Below are 15,107 nucleotides of genomic sequence, written 5' to 3'. Positions count from 1 at the left end.
ACAGTTAAAGTCGCCTATAATGATGAGGGGGTCCTTTTTTGCCACTGTGGATGCAGCTTTAATGAGAGCAATTAATTCGGCGACCGGCTGTCTCGGAAGGAGGTAACAGTTAAGGATGAATAGGGGATAGGATTTCTGAGTAGACGGGATTAATTCTAAATATGTGTGAGCCACCGGGGAGTGTATTTCGTGACAAGTGTCTGGAATTAAGTGTTGAACATACGTGGTAACCGTAGGGTTGGGAGTGATGTCAGAGGGTACCAGAGCGTATCCTGGCAGTGATACATTTGTTCCAGCATCCTGGAACGCTAATATATCGGGGTGTGTGGAAGAAGCAGAGAGTAGTTGCTGCAGGGGGTCTCGTTTGCGGCGAAACCCCCTGCAGTTCCATCGCAAAATGCGGAGTTGGGGGTTACTGCCTCCTGTCGACAGGGCCATGCTGGAGGGTAGGAGGGCGAAGGATGGAAGTTGGTGTAGGGTTGTCAGCTGGGGTGTTCGAATGCATTCCAGCAATCATTTTTGGAATCTGTTGCATAATGGCTGTGGTTACCTGTCTGATAATTGTTTCTGTAAGCCTAGCCATGGCGGTTTCAATGTACGTCTGAGTCTGAGCCAGAATCTTGGCTTCTAGGTTTTGGGCAAAGTCTTTGAATTTGGAGTCAATGTCTGGAACGTCTTTCGGTCTTCGTTTTTTTGGGAGGGGGTGTGAACGATTGGGGTGTTGGCGATTGAGGTAGTTGGTTGGATGTGGAAGGAATAGAGCTAACGGCTGCCCTTAAATGCCTTACCTCTTCCCGCAGGAGTGCTATCTCTTCCTCCCGCCGTGATGTTTGGGGTCTACTGCTGGCTTTGGTCCAGGCTGGCTGGCGATCCTGACGAGGCACTAGGGGTGGAAAGTCTTTTGCCGTGGGCACTGCTGTTTTGGGTTTCGGCGCTGTCCGCGTCGAGGCTGGGGGGTCCTGGCTTTGCATGAGCCTGTACCGGTAAGGTGGTTCCCACCACAAAGAATGCATTTCGGCGTGCAAGTGTCTTCTTGCCTGTCGTGATTCTCTCCACATCGGGGGCAGAGTCCGCTTCTTGGGAGAGGGCACACATCGTACCTGTGACCAGGTTTCCGGCAGTTTGTACAAGCTTCAGGGCTGCCCTTATATTTGGTGCATCGATGTACAACACACATGCACTTGATGGTGTGGGGTACCGGACCAGAATCAAATGTTATTAGAATTGACGACGTTTTCCCCATGCGTCGAGCCGCTATGATATTGGCCTCGGGGTTGCGATACTGCAAGTCCTTCAGTATTTCATCTGGTGCTTCATTCCAGTATGCACGGGAAATAACACCCTTGACTGCCGCTGGAGGTGCCGCGATATACGCGGCTACCGGGAATTTCTTTCCATCTAAAGTGATTTCCTGCATGTTCACTAAGGCGAGAGCTGTTGCCTCCGCCACCGTCGCTACCGTGAAGGTATTGTTTGTGGGATGAACTCTGATGTGCAGTTCGCCCATCACTGTGCAGCTCGGAGTTGCGTGCAGTGCCTGCAAGAGACTTGGAGCTGGAAGCTTTTCCAGGGAGAGCCCGCCTCTCGGGCAAAATACGACTCGGATCGTGCCTGCCGGCAGCGCGGCAAGTTGTTTACTTTTGTGCACAACCGCGCGCGTCATGCGTAGTAAGTGCGGCGTCTCCTGAAGCGGGGCTCGAGAGGTTCCGGGAGCACCGTCTGACGGCGCGCCGGCGTTGCTTCCGTTAGGGTTGACGTGAACAGAGGCCGTTGATGGGTTTTTTGAGGCCACGTTTGAATCTGAGGTTTGAGCTCGATAAGCATGTAGGACAGTTTTCCACTCACCAGGGCGATAGTCTTGTGGATTGGGTATCTCTGCATCCACTGGTTCCTCCATGGTTGTTGCGGACTGAGGAACGCGGCACGCCGGACAGGGTCGCCTCGATGAGGCGAGGCCTAGTGCGGCGGCGTGGCTGTCTGAGGCGTTTTCACAGGATGATTCTCGAAGATCGCGGGGCACATCCAAAAGATGGCAGCGGTTAGGGTTCGTGTACCTTCCTGGAACCGTTGATCGTTTTGACGTGTCAAAGGAAAGATTGGCTGGGCACAAGAGCCAAAAATTGGCTGAGCTGTTGCGAACCGCACCCGCTCCACAGCACACGGACGCTGAAAGAGCGGCTATATTGAGGTCACCGCCGCTCGCGGCGAGGGCTAGCCTGCTATCAAATTTTTATCTGTTGTAGGTCGTCATTGCACCTGCCACCACTTCGGTAGTGGACAAGGGCTGTTGTTGCGGCGCGCGTCTTTCTTTCCCTCTCCCTTTTCTTTCTTCTCTATTTTTTGTTTTGTCTGCACGAGGCAGCGGAGGTGGCTCAGCTACAGAGCCAGTAGCAGGCCCGTGCATTTTCTTTTCCTTCTTCCTACAGCCACAACAACGACAGCGCCTGGACCTGCTACTGGCTCTGTAGCTCTTTTCCTTCTCCTACAGCCACAACAACGACAGCGCCTATGGAGGCGAGCCCCGCCGGGGTGGTGCAGTGGTAAGACGCCCGACCACTGTGCCGGAGTACCCGGGTTCGAACCCGACCTCGGCGGCTGCGTTTCGATGGAGGCGAAACGAAGAGGCGTCCGTGTGCTGTGCGATGTCAGCGCACGTTAAAGATCCCCAGGTGGTCGAAATTACTCCGTAGCCCTCCACTACGGCTCCTCTTTCCACTTTCACTCCCATCTTCCTCCCTTCCCTTAAGACGCGGTTGCGGTGTCCACAGGAAACAAGTGAGACAGTTACCGTGCCTTTCATTTCCTATAAATGAATAAAAAAAAAAACGACAGCGCCAACATATCCTAGACACACCACCGAAACAAATATTCAGACCAACATTTTGGGGGTGATGTGGGGAATAAATTTCTTGTGTTACTGAGTGTCGAATACAAGGTAAATAAATAGTGCTCAGTGTTACACTTGATGATTAAAAGAACTTGGGCAGCCCCGAGAATGCCAGATTCAACCCATGAGGGCAGCACGTGGGCCAGCCCGAAACGGACTTGCCTCCGCAAAGACCGCGTCAGTGCAATTCAGGTATTAGAGGAATTAATCGACTTAAAATGAAAACCCTGATCAATGGGGCGGCACTGCCTGCACTAACGTAGGACCCATGAGTGATTCTGGTATGCTACTCTCATTAGGCTATCTGAGCTGAATGCGGGCAGGCCTATTTGGGCTGCCCACACGGACACAGTTTGGGAGCGATCGCGGCAAAAGTCGATAGCCCACACGGGGCCCCTATGGATATGTGTTGCAAATCCGGCAAGGGGCCCGTCTGGGCTGCCCCCACCGGCTCAACTCGGGCCCCCACGCTATAGCCCACTTTGTGCTACTTGGCGCAGCACGGACGCTTGGATTGGACGCTCGGCGGTGTATGCCGGAATCGTCAAGTGAATTCATCTAGTCATCTGTGATGACCGAACATGACATCAACAAAGGACGGGTTGTCATGACGACGTCAGTTTGGGTCATTAGCCATGACCAGATGTGACATCATGATGACGGGACATCCGCCTATGCTGCAACGTCCCGTCATGTCCTATGACATAACTTGATGATGACGTCATAATATCGCGGTATCCCGCGGAATCTCGCGATGAAGAGAACACTTCTCGCGAACGCGCTCACGGAGGGGTGGCTGTTCCAGCCCTACGGGGCTGGGACGGTAGGTCAAACCGCTTGCGGCAGGTGCTAACCAGCCACCGACTTTTTATCCGTTGAAGGCCGTCGTTGCACCCACCACCGCTTACGCGGTGGACAACGGTTGTTGCGGCGCGCGTCTTTCTCTCCCTCTTCTTTTTCTTTCTTCTCCACTTTCTCTCTTCTGTCCGCACGAGGCAGCGGAGTGCCCCGCCGGGGTGGTGCAGTGGTAAGACGCCCGACTACTATGCCCGAGTACCCGGGTTCGAACCCGACCTCGGCGGCTGCGTTTCGATCGAGGCGAAACGAAGAGGCGTCCGTGTGCTGTGCGATGTCAGCGCACGTTAAAGATTCCCAGGTGGTCGAAATTACTCCGCAGGCCTCCACTACGGCTCCTCTTTCTCTCTTTCTACTTTCACCCCCACCTTCCTCCCTTCCCCTACGGCGCGGTTGCGGTGTCCACAGAAAGAAGGTGAGATAGTTACCGCGCCTTTCCCTTCCTATAAATTAATCAGTGTGACAGCTCCTGGTCCTAGGGGGCTGGGACGCTAGGTCCGTTGTTGTTAATGACGGCCTACAACAGATAACAATTCGGTGGCAGGCTAGCCCCCGCCGCAAGCGGCGGTGACCTACCTGTAGGGGAGTGGGTCAGCGCAACACCCTCTCGACTTTTACAAGGCCTGCTCACATCCTCCTCTCCCAGCCGTCTACGTCATGCTAGTTGTCCGGTTCTCCCAACAGCATTGGCGTTTGGACGCAACATCGCTCCTGTCGCGTGGCGTTCCTTGGCGAGCGTTCCAGTGTGTGATTGCAGATGGCAGAAACGCTCCTGTCGCGTGGCGTTCTTTGGCGCGCGTTCAAGTGTGGGATTGCAGATGGCTGGAACGCTAGAGAAGATGAGACTTCTGGCTGGTCGCGAATTTAGTGGCTGGTGACGTCACTTCTTTGGCCACCAAGTCGACCAATCAAGTACGCCGCTCACCCGGACAGCTTTTTCCGACGGCAGTATGAGCCAATAAAAGCTTTCTCCGAACGTTCCCGGAAACAGGTTAGAGCGAAAATGTTTGAGTAACTCAATACGAGCTTTTCAGTCGTCGCTGCCTACTCTTTTGGTTAAATTTGGTGCTGCACTGCTCCGCCTTGACGTTATTTTTGGGTTGCGTTTCCGCGCTGAAGTGTGCTTTCAATCCTGTGCATGAATTTTTGCACGTGTGTGAAAAATATTGGTGTGACCAGCATCACCGGTGCTTGAAACGAGAATGTGGCATTGAGCAGAAGACTACGCTTGACGTGGCGTAACATGGGGCGGTGTTGTGTTCCTGGATGTCGCGGGAACTATAACAGTGGTCCCAAGGTGCGTGTTTTGGCGTTTCCAAAGGATTCCAGTAGGAGGGAATCGTGGATTAGAGCCATCCCGCGGAAGGATTTCACACCCAGCGCGCATTCAGAGGTGAGCAATTGAAGTTTATGTCGTCCCCCTAATGTTCCGCGTGCTCGACCAGAAGGTCAGGAAGCCTTAAATAACTTTTGACGTGAAAAGACTGGCAGTCTTAGTGAACTTTGACCAGGGCAGGGCAGGGATGATGAACAGAAGTATGCAGTACTGAGCTGGATTGCCTAATGACGCAAATTATGTGTGTCCATATACGGGAAATAAGTGACTAAATTATTTTCATAGATTGCGCAAGTTTGTGAACTTCACTTTCAAGAAAATAACCTAATCAAGAAGCTATCACACTTCGATGCAGCAACAGGAAAGACTTTGACAGTTGGCAGTGAGAGAATTCATCTAGTGTCCAATGCCGTATCATCTATTTTCCCGAACTGACCAGCTTACTTGAGCACGAAGCGCACTCGACGTGAATCCCCAGCCTCAAAACAAGATCGAATAGAAGACGAAGCCTTGAGCAGAGCCATCAGGAGCTCTATGGACACACACAAAAACGAAGAGCAAAGAAATGCGATAGCATCATTTCAAGACCTCAAGCACAAACTTTGTGGAATTTGCAACCGTGACTTGCGGACCATCAGTGTCAACAGTCGCTGTGTGATGTTTCTAAGCATCGAAGATAATCCTTCGCCACATGTTAGGTTTTCCGTCACAGTATTTGCTGATCTCTCCCTTTCAGTGTCAGCAGCAATGACCAAATTAAATTTCTTACCCTGTGGAGGGGCAATACCAGAAGACGTGCGTGACACTGTACATTGTCTCTACTGCTAGAGCAGTTAGAAAAGCACATGACTAAAACATCAGAAGAAACAACTGCATCAAAAACAACGACATTGCTGCAGCACATCGGCTCCTTGCTGAATGACCTATCAGAAGAGGGTGACACAACAAAAGAACAAAGTGCCTTGATTCGACTGCTAAAGGAGCAAATCACTCTTACTCTCGCTGGTCCCATTCGTCGCTATAGTGCTGATAGTTTAGTTTTTTGCAGCATTCTGCACTCAATTTCTCCCCACGCTTATAACTTCGCGAGATAAGCGTCTATGTTAACATTGCCTCATCCTTCCACTTTGCACCGCGTTTGCTCGAAATATGGGGGTGACCCGTTGAAAGAACAAAGTGAAGCCCACTTTTTATCCTACATCCGCGAAAGGGTGAAGTTCATGGAGTCCCACGAAAAGACGGTGACTTTAGTTATTGATGAAATTCACATTAAGCCGTACTATGACTATAAAGGAGGAATCATAGTAGGATCTTCGGCGAATTCACAAGAAGCAGCCACAACTGCCCACGTTTTCATGATACAGTCGCTTCTCTCAGCAAACAAAGACGTTATTCATATTCAGCCAGTGGCTAAAATGAACTCTGAAATCCTGCATTGTTACTGCAAAAGGATCATTTTGGAAATGGAATCACTCGGCCTTAAGGTAATTGCTGTAATCACTGACAACAACTCACTAAATCGAAAAATGATGAAAACGAGAAGTGAGCATTGTATATTCCCACCCAGCCGATAAAGGCCGTCCCCTCTTTTATGTCGTTGACCCTGTGCATACTTAAATGCGTGCGTAAAAATTGGCTGAATCAGAAGAACCAAGGAACATGCTTTTACTTCCCTGAAATGAGTCTTTCTGGAATACTTCCCGATGGGCCTCCCAGAATGAAAGCTGCATCATTTGATGGCGTTCGCCAGCTGTATGAATTGGAAAAAAACGTCGCTTCTAAAGCTCAGCTACAGGTTAAATTCCAAAGCTGTTTATCCAACTCTTACGGAGAGACAAAATGTAAAGTTGGCATTAGACGTCATGAACCAATTTGTCTCAAACGCACTTGAAATGCGGGGCGAAGCGCTTGAAATTTCGAATTCCAGCTCAACAGCTATCTTCATTAACATCATAGCAACATTGTGGAAGATAGTGAACGTAAAGACCAAAGGTCGTCGTCTGAATGACCCCCTTCAGCATCCAATCAGTTCAGTCCATGATCAACAGATGATATTTCTGAATGGTATCGTAGACTGGCTGGACGCCTGGCGCAGTGTTAATATGACCAATGGCTGCTTGACGAAAGAAACCCCCTGTGCTTTGTGACTGATGTGCTACTCCCTTATTGAGCTGTCGCGGTACTGCCTACAGGAACTCAAACTGAAGTATGTTCTGCTAGGAAAGTTCCAGACGGACACTCTTGAAGACCGTTTCGGTCGCTACCGGCAGCTTTCCGGGTCGCAGTACCATGTTTCTGTGAGGCAGCTTTTGGAGTCAGAAAAAAAAAGTCTGTTACAAAAGCTACTGATGCTTCCAGAGCCAGACCACAACAGCGAGAGCGACGAAGAAATGCCACCGCACAACTTTTCAGTGCTCATTTCAGAGGAAGAAATCTCAAGCCCAGAGCATGACATGGAAGTCGTTGCCTATGCCGCCCTAAAAAAAGTGCCCTGTGAATTTTGCCGCAGCGCACTCATTTTGGAAAATAAGGACATAGAAATTGAATCTTACAGAATGATTGTCAACCTATCCAGAGGTAGGTTAAAGTTTCCACAACCATGCACTGTGCACATGGTTCTGCTCACGAAGCTTGTTGTTGAAAAACTCACCACGGGTGAAAATGGAAAAGTATTCCTTGCATTTAGCAACCAACAAGCAATTGTCACCTCCACTGCCATTGCATTTCTGCGAGATGTCGCCTTGGAAACCTGCGAGAATGGTCACACACCAGAAACTCTAGTGCGGCATGTAGTGCCTGCTGCAACAAACGTTGTTTTGAACAACTTTTGTAAAATGAGAAACGATAAAATTCAAAGTGCAGCGCAAAGAAAACCTGCGGACAGAAAAATGAAGACATTAAGCAAAAAATGAAATACCCTTCCTGCCAATAAAATCATCTCTACAAAAGCATTTGCGACTCTATTTCAGAACGTACAAGTCTAAAATCTGCCGTAGATATTGGCGGTGATGCCTCGGTGGTGCGAAAAAAAAATATACTAGAGTGTCAGTAAAGCTCCCATAATAATTGCCGAACGCACAAAGCCTGCAACAGACGCGACCTGGGTGTCATTATAACAAGCAGCCGCGACAAATTCAACGCGAACGCCAGGCGGCCGAAAGCAGCGTTCGGGGTGACGAGGGCAACTGGCGTGACGTCACGGCCTCCGTGGAAGGGCCTTAGTCAAGAGGGTGTTGCTCCGTCTCGCACTCCGGAGACCCTGGTTCGATTCCTACCCAGCCTATCTTGGAAGTTGCTTTTTATGTATGAAGTGCATGCCGGGATTTATCGCTGACGGCCAACGCCGCCGACGACACCGGCTTTTCTGCGACACGAGCTCCTTAACGCTACCGCGTTAAAATGCACGGGCCTGCTACTGGCTCTGTAGCAGAGCCACCTCCGCTGCCTCGTGCGGACGAAAGAGAAAATAGAGAAGAAAGGAAAAAAATTTTGGCAGAGGCTTAGCTTGGTTAAGCCTGGTAGGCTGCGAAAGTATCCTGAGCAGTAGGCGGCATCGTAGTCATGCGCACCGCCGTCTCTTACGGATGGCGCGAGTCGGACGCCGCTTTATACAGCTGTATTACGTCACAACACCTGTGGCGCTCCTGGCAGAGAGAGCGGGAGTTAGGCCGCCGTTCATGCGCACCGCCGTCTCGGACGGCGCGAGTTGATCGCCCAGCTTTGAGGCGTGACATCACACAGAGGTCATGCGAAAGGTCATGTCATGTGCAACGCCGTCGCACCGCAAAGGCTTGAAAGTAAAAGTAGTATTGCTTTCGCAATAAAAGAAGAGGGAGAAAAAGACGCGCGCCGCAACGACAACCGTTCTCCACCAAAGCAGTGGCGGGTGCAATGACGACCTACAACAGATAAAATTCGGTGGCTGGCTAGTCCCCGCCGAAAGCGGCGTTGATCTACCGTCCCAGCCACGTAGGGCCAGGAACTGCCACCTTAACCACCTCCCCCGCTAGCCACTAACGTCTTTCGCCTCACAATGCCGCGAATAGACCTCTTCCTGTTTGCAAACAGTGACATCAGGGAGGCCCGTGACGATGGGGGCTTGGTGGGCAAAAGCGCTCCTTTCAGTCGGGTCTCCCTGCTGCAAGGAGCGGCGGAAAGCTGCCCGCTGCTGTGCAATGTTTTCTTCAAATCTTGCGATAGACATATTCGCACCCGGCACAATATGCGGCACTCCTTGGCACATGCACCTATCATCAAGTTTTGCCTTGAAAAAGATGACAGTCTCAGCAAGCATGCATGCAGTTAATTTTGTTCAATTAACTGGCACAGCCGCTTGCGGACGACCTGAAGTCTTATCAAACGCTTGAAACTCATTGGACGTAAGCATGCTGGAAAACGGGTCAATGCAGGCATATTGCAAACGTCATTTTCTTTTATTGCGAAAGCAATACTAATCTAGGTTTCGAGTCTTCAGCGTAGCGCGGCGGTAGCCATGTCTTACCCACGTAACACTGTGACGTCACACCTCACGTGACACAAAAGCGTGAGATGGGCTCCCAACTCAAGCGGTCGGCATGGTGCGGTCGGAGCCACCGCTCAGCTGGCAACTGGGGTCGCTCGTTTCACATGGAACGGTTATATCAGAATCAGCCTCCCAGGACTCTGGCATTTACGTTGCCCCTATAGGCCACTAAGGCACGTTCATACGGCTTGGTTAAAGCGGGGCTTTATATGTGGGCAAAGGAAGAAGAAAAAGAGAAGAAGAAGAAGATGAAGAACACTTGGTCAACCGCAGCTAATGCTTTCGCTCAATATATGGTTCAGCAACGCTGAACTCTTCTAATTTTTCTTGTTTTTAATCTTCGCAAAATTGACTGTCAGCCCCACGAAGCGTAGGCAGTTATGAGCGAAAATAGCAGCGCACGCGCGAGCTTCGTGCTTGGCTGGATAATTTCCATCCCAAGTAAAAGAAGCAAGTGATTTTATTATAGAACAAAATAAAGCTATTAAAGGAAGCAAAAATATTTTTGTCTGCCCTGGTATCTGCTTTCGAAATGAGCTGAAGCACCTGAACTGGGGCGGTGGAAATAAAGAGATATCAAGGAGAAGGGTAGGAGAAATCAATGATGTTTGTAGGTTGGTTGGTTTGTGGGGTTTAACATCCCAAAGCGACTTAGCCTATGAGAGACGCCGTAGTGAAGGACTCCGGAAATTTCGGCCACCTGGGGTTCTTTAACGTGCACTGACATCGCACAGCACACGGGCGCCTTGCTTTTCGCCTCCACTGAAAAGCGGCGGCCGAGGTCGGGAGGAGAAAGGACAGTTATCCCAAGTACAGAAACATTTAGTTTTTGTTATGTTCGGCCAGACAAAGAAACAAAAATTACGAGAGACTTTAGCGACTAAAGTAGTGAACGGTGAAAACCAGTGTGTCTAGCGTTCCTGTCATCAGCAATCCCACACTTGAACGCGCGCCAAGGAACGCCACGCGACAGAAGCGATGGCGTATCATCCAAAGGCACACTTGTCGGAGAAAGTGTGACAGATATTGCGCTTTTCCTCCAGAAGACTCATCTTGACTAGCTTTCCTGCCATCTGCGATCCCACACTTGAACGCGCGCCAAGGAACGCTACGCGACAGCTCCGCCGCAAAAGCGGGACACACTTTGTTCACAAAAGAATGAGCCAATAAAGGTTTTTGCCTGATTGCTTGATTTATAGGAAGAGAAAGGCGCGATAACTCTCTCACTTGTTTTCTGTGGACACCTCAACCGCGCCGTAAGGGAAGGGAGGAAGGTTGGAGTGAAATTTGAAAGAGAAAGAGGAGCTGTAGTGGAGGGCTATGGATTAAGTTTGACCACCTGGGGATCTTTACGTGCGCTGACATCGCACAGCGCACGGACGAATCTTTGTTTCGCCTCCATCGAAACACAGCCGCCGAGGTCGGGTTCTAATCTGGGTGCTTCCGCAAAGTAGTCGGGCGTCTTACCACTGCACCATCCCGGCGGAGCTGAAAAAGATTTTCGCCTTGTTGTTGTGGCTGTAGCAAGAAAGAACATAAATGCATGGGCCTGCTACTGGCTCTGTAGCTGAGCCACCTCCACTGCCTCGTGCGGACTGAAGAGAAACTAGAAGAGAAAGAAAAAAGGAGAGTGAGAGAAAGACGCGCGCCGCAACAACAGCCGTCGTCTACCAACACCGAAGTGATGGCGGGTGGAATGACGGCCTACAACAGATAAACATTCAGTGGCAGGCTATCCCCCGCCGCAAGTGACGGTGACTTACATGTTCCTTTCGGAAAGAAAAGGAAAGGCACAGTAGCTATCACACTTTTCCCGCAAGTGTGTTTGGACGGCACACTATCGCTCCTATCGCGTGGCCACTTGTGCTGTCTTATGTGCTTCAATTAGTTCAGATAGCGTGTTAAAAATTCCTAACTGCAGTAGTCGATCTGAGTTAGCGTATACTGGTAAGCTAAGGGCCGCTTTGTATGCTGTTCTAATTATGCAATTAAGTGCATGTTCGTCCCTACGACGCAGATGATAGCACGGGCAAGCGTACATGATCCTGCTTATCATAAAGACTTGAATGATCCTGCACAGGTCGGCTTCTCTCATACCCCTGCGACGTGTGGCAATGCGTCTCACCAGCCCACCTATCTGGTGCGCCATGACGCGTAGCCGGCGTATAGCTTCTGTGTTCTGCGTATTATTCTGAATCAACATTCCTAGAACTCTGATCGTGGCTACCGGGGGTATCGGATGGTTGTCAATGTGTAACTGGATAGGTTCTCGAGAATCTGGTTTTACCTGTGAAGCTTGTTTGTTCCTTATAACTAATAGTTCTGATTTAGCCGGTGAACAGGTAAGGGCGTTTTTCCTGCACATAGGACTGTATCGTGTCGATAGCTCATTGTAATGACTCTGTAATATCTCCATCGGAGCCAGAATTGGTCCATATGGTGATGTCGTCGGCGTATATGGAATGATGTATATGTGGGATATCATCTAACAGACGCGGGATGCCGCTCATAACGATGTTGAAGAAAAAAGGTGAAAGTACGGCGCCTAGCGGTGTTCCTCTTGTCCCTAGTGTAATTTTGTCGCTAACTTAAGTTAAATTGGTTCACAGGAAGGGAAAGGCGCAGTAACTGTCACACTTGCTCTGTGGACACCCGAACCGCGCCGTAAGGGAAGGCGGTTGATGGCGGGTGGAATGACGGCCTACAACAGATAAAAATTCAGTGGCAGGCTATCCCCCGCCGCAAGTGACGGTGACTTACATGTTCCTTTCGGAAAGAAAAGGAAAGGCACAGTAGCTATCACACTTTTTCCCGCAAGTGTGTTTGGACGGCACACTATCGCTCCTGTCGCGTGGCCACTTGTGCTGTCTTATGTGCTTCAATTAGTTCAGATAGCGTGTTAAAAATTCCTAACTGCAGTAGTCGATCTGAGTTAGCGTATACTGGTAAGCTATGGGCCGCTTTGTATGCTGTTCTAATTATGCAATTAAGTGCATGTTCGTCCCTACGACGCAGATGATAGTACGGTCAAGCGTACATGATTCTACTGTCGTCATGGTGAAATGCGCAACAAACACGACACAAAAGTAAGAGGAACACGTATCACGGGACGAGCGCAAACTACCAACTCTTTATTGACGGAAAAAGGGAACAAATTTATACTCTCGGCAACTCAAGCGTTCATAGCTCAATCGTTTTCCACCCCTCCGCTATCAGAATTCATGGATGACATGGCTCAGCACGTATGACAAACACCTTAAAACAAGGTTAACTAAAAATAACTGATAAGAACCTTAGCAAACGCAGTCAGTCTCAAGTACTCGAAGCAAAAAGCAGTCAAAGAAAACAAAGTCAAGTATGTGAAGCAAAGGCAGTCAATCGCTCGTAGCAAAAGCAGAGTCAAGTATGCAAAGCAAAAGAAGTAAAAACAAACAAACAAACAAACAAAACTTAACAACAAGAACGAACAGGGCAAAAGTTAACGAACAACCTGTATCAATAACAGTCAATCTCTCGTGGCAAAGGCCGTGTCATCTATGCGAAGCAAAGCAGTCAAAACCTAAAACTTTAGACAATGTAAAATAAAACATTACTTTATCACCTAGGACAGGTCGTCAAGGCAAGTAAAAATCAGTTGACCCTGGGTCTCGCGATTTAAAAACAACTCAAGCGTGCAGTCCAAGCGGTCAAGTCACACGTGCCTAATTTTCATACTCTAAATGCCGTTTTCAAAAAGGCTACTTCATTTCTGTACAGGACGACTGACGCGTCACTAACGCAGTTACTATCGTTCTTTATAAAAAACGCTTCCAAAATCTCACGTGCATTGGCACTACTGCCCCTGCCAAGAATCTTTATCTCATGAAGCCTTGGCTGACATTTGCAGGTTCCGCAATGCTCAGACAAATTTGTGCTAATATGTTTATCGCCTAATGACCGTTCATGCTCCCCTGCACGCTCATTTATGCAGCGCCCAGTCTGGCCTATGTAGGCCTTTCCACAAGTCAGTGGTATGGTGTAAACTACACCTGTCGCGCATTTGACAAAGGGCTTCTTATGTTTTATGGTACAGCCACCTTTCCTTCCTTTCTGCTTTACTGTGCGTGAGCACAGCTGGCCTAGCTTCTTTGGTGCCGAGAACACCATGGGTACTGAGTACCTGCCGGCCACTTTCTTCAGGTTGTGCGCGACCTTATGCATATAAGGTACCACGACCGGTCTTGTACCATTGTTTGGAGCCCTTCTGCGCGCTTTTCCCTTCAGCTTCTGAAGCAGGGTTTCGCTTACTGCCGTCCGGATCGCACAGGGGTAGCCCGCCGCTTCCAATCGAGACATTTGGTTTTCGAAGCTTTCACTCATTTTGTGCACACATGACTTCATGAGTGCGGACTCAAGACAATGGGTAGCAATGCCTCTTTTGACCGTCTTGGAGTGTGCCGATTCAAATGGTAGAAGATCCTTCGCTACCCTGGGGTGGTACATCCAACAGAGGTTATTATTGGACAGGGACAGTTGCAAGTCCAAAAACTGTAAGGTGTTTGCTTTGGGGGCTTCATGCGTGAAAGTCAAGCCCTTACCCAGTATTTTAAACTGTTCTAAAATTTTAGTCGTCAATTCAGTAAAATCCCCATCATCCTGCTTTAAGAGAATTAAAAAGTCGTCTACATATCTGTACACTTTTAAAACTTTCATGCCTTCTAATGCAGTCGTCAGGGAGCGGTCAATATAGGATAAGAAAATATTACACAAAACAGGCGCCACGCAAGATCCAATGCAAATACCTTGCCTTTGTAAGTAAAACATGTTGTCATATTCTATAAAAGTGCTGTTAAGGTAGAATTCAAGAACAGTAATAAAATTGTCTGCATTCATACCCACAGAGTTCTGAAAGGACACTTCTCCATTTTCTTCTATACAGGTTTTAACAGACAATAGAAGCTCGTCGTGAGGAACCGAATAAAAAAGGTCCTCCACATCAACAGAGAACATGTATCCAAAGTTTCTATTTTGTTCCAGGTACGCTGTAACTTCCTTCGAATTCTTGGTAGCGAACGGATCGCTTACTCGAAGCTTTTGTAAGTGCTTTTTCAGATACAAGCTTACCTGTTTTTGCCAAGTACCTGTTTCGCTTACAATTGTCCTAAACGGTACATCTACTTTATGCGTCTTTGCTGAGAAAAATACTTGCAGCGAGTTCCCTTTGCATTTATTAATCTCTTTGGCTAACCGATCTAGACCTAATTCATTGCACATCTTTTGAGCCTTGCTCTTTACTCTAATTACTCCCCTACTAACTTGTTTAAAGTTCTTCCTTATTGCCTGTCCGGCCTTGTCACTGAACATACCTTCCGAGACAATTACAAACACTCCATCTTTATCAGCCTGCATCAGCCGCACATTATTATTTCTAAAAAAGTTCAGCACCTTTCCCGATTCTTGCGTCGTCGTTGTTGCCCTTGCCTTGCACGCGGTCCTCGATAAGCTGTCCACCCCGTCCAAAATGCATC

At 49.0% G+C, this 15,107-nt stretch overlaps 1 pseudogene; it reads left to right on the top strand.

Annotated features, from left to right (window-relative positions):
• Positions 1-1,480: 1,480 nt before the first annotated feature.
• On the top strand, positions 1,481-12,848 carry LOC146180088 (uncharacterized; annotated as a pseudogene).
• Positions 12,849-15,107: the final 2,259 nt, after the last annotated feature.

Source organism: Amblyomma maculatum, chromosome 9 (genome assembly GCF_055883805.1).
Source record: "Amblyomma maculatum isolate TAMU_Amacu chromosome 9, ASM5588380v1, whole genome shotgun sequence".
Classification (NCBI taxonomy): domain Eukaryota; kingdom Metazoa; phylum Arthropoda; class Arachnida; order Ixodida; family Ixodidae; genus Amblyomma; species Amblyomma maculatum.
Note: the sequence above shows the minus strand (reverse complement) of the source record. Positions and strands in the feature narration are given on the sequence as shown.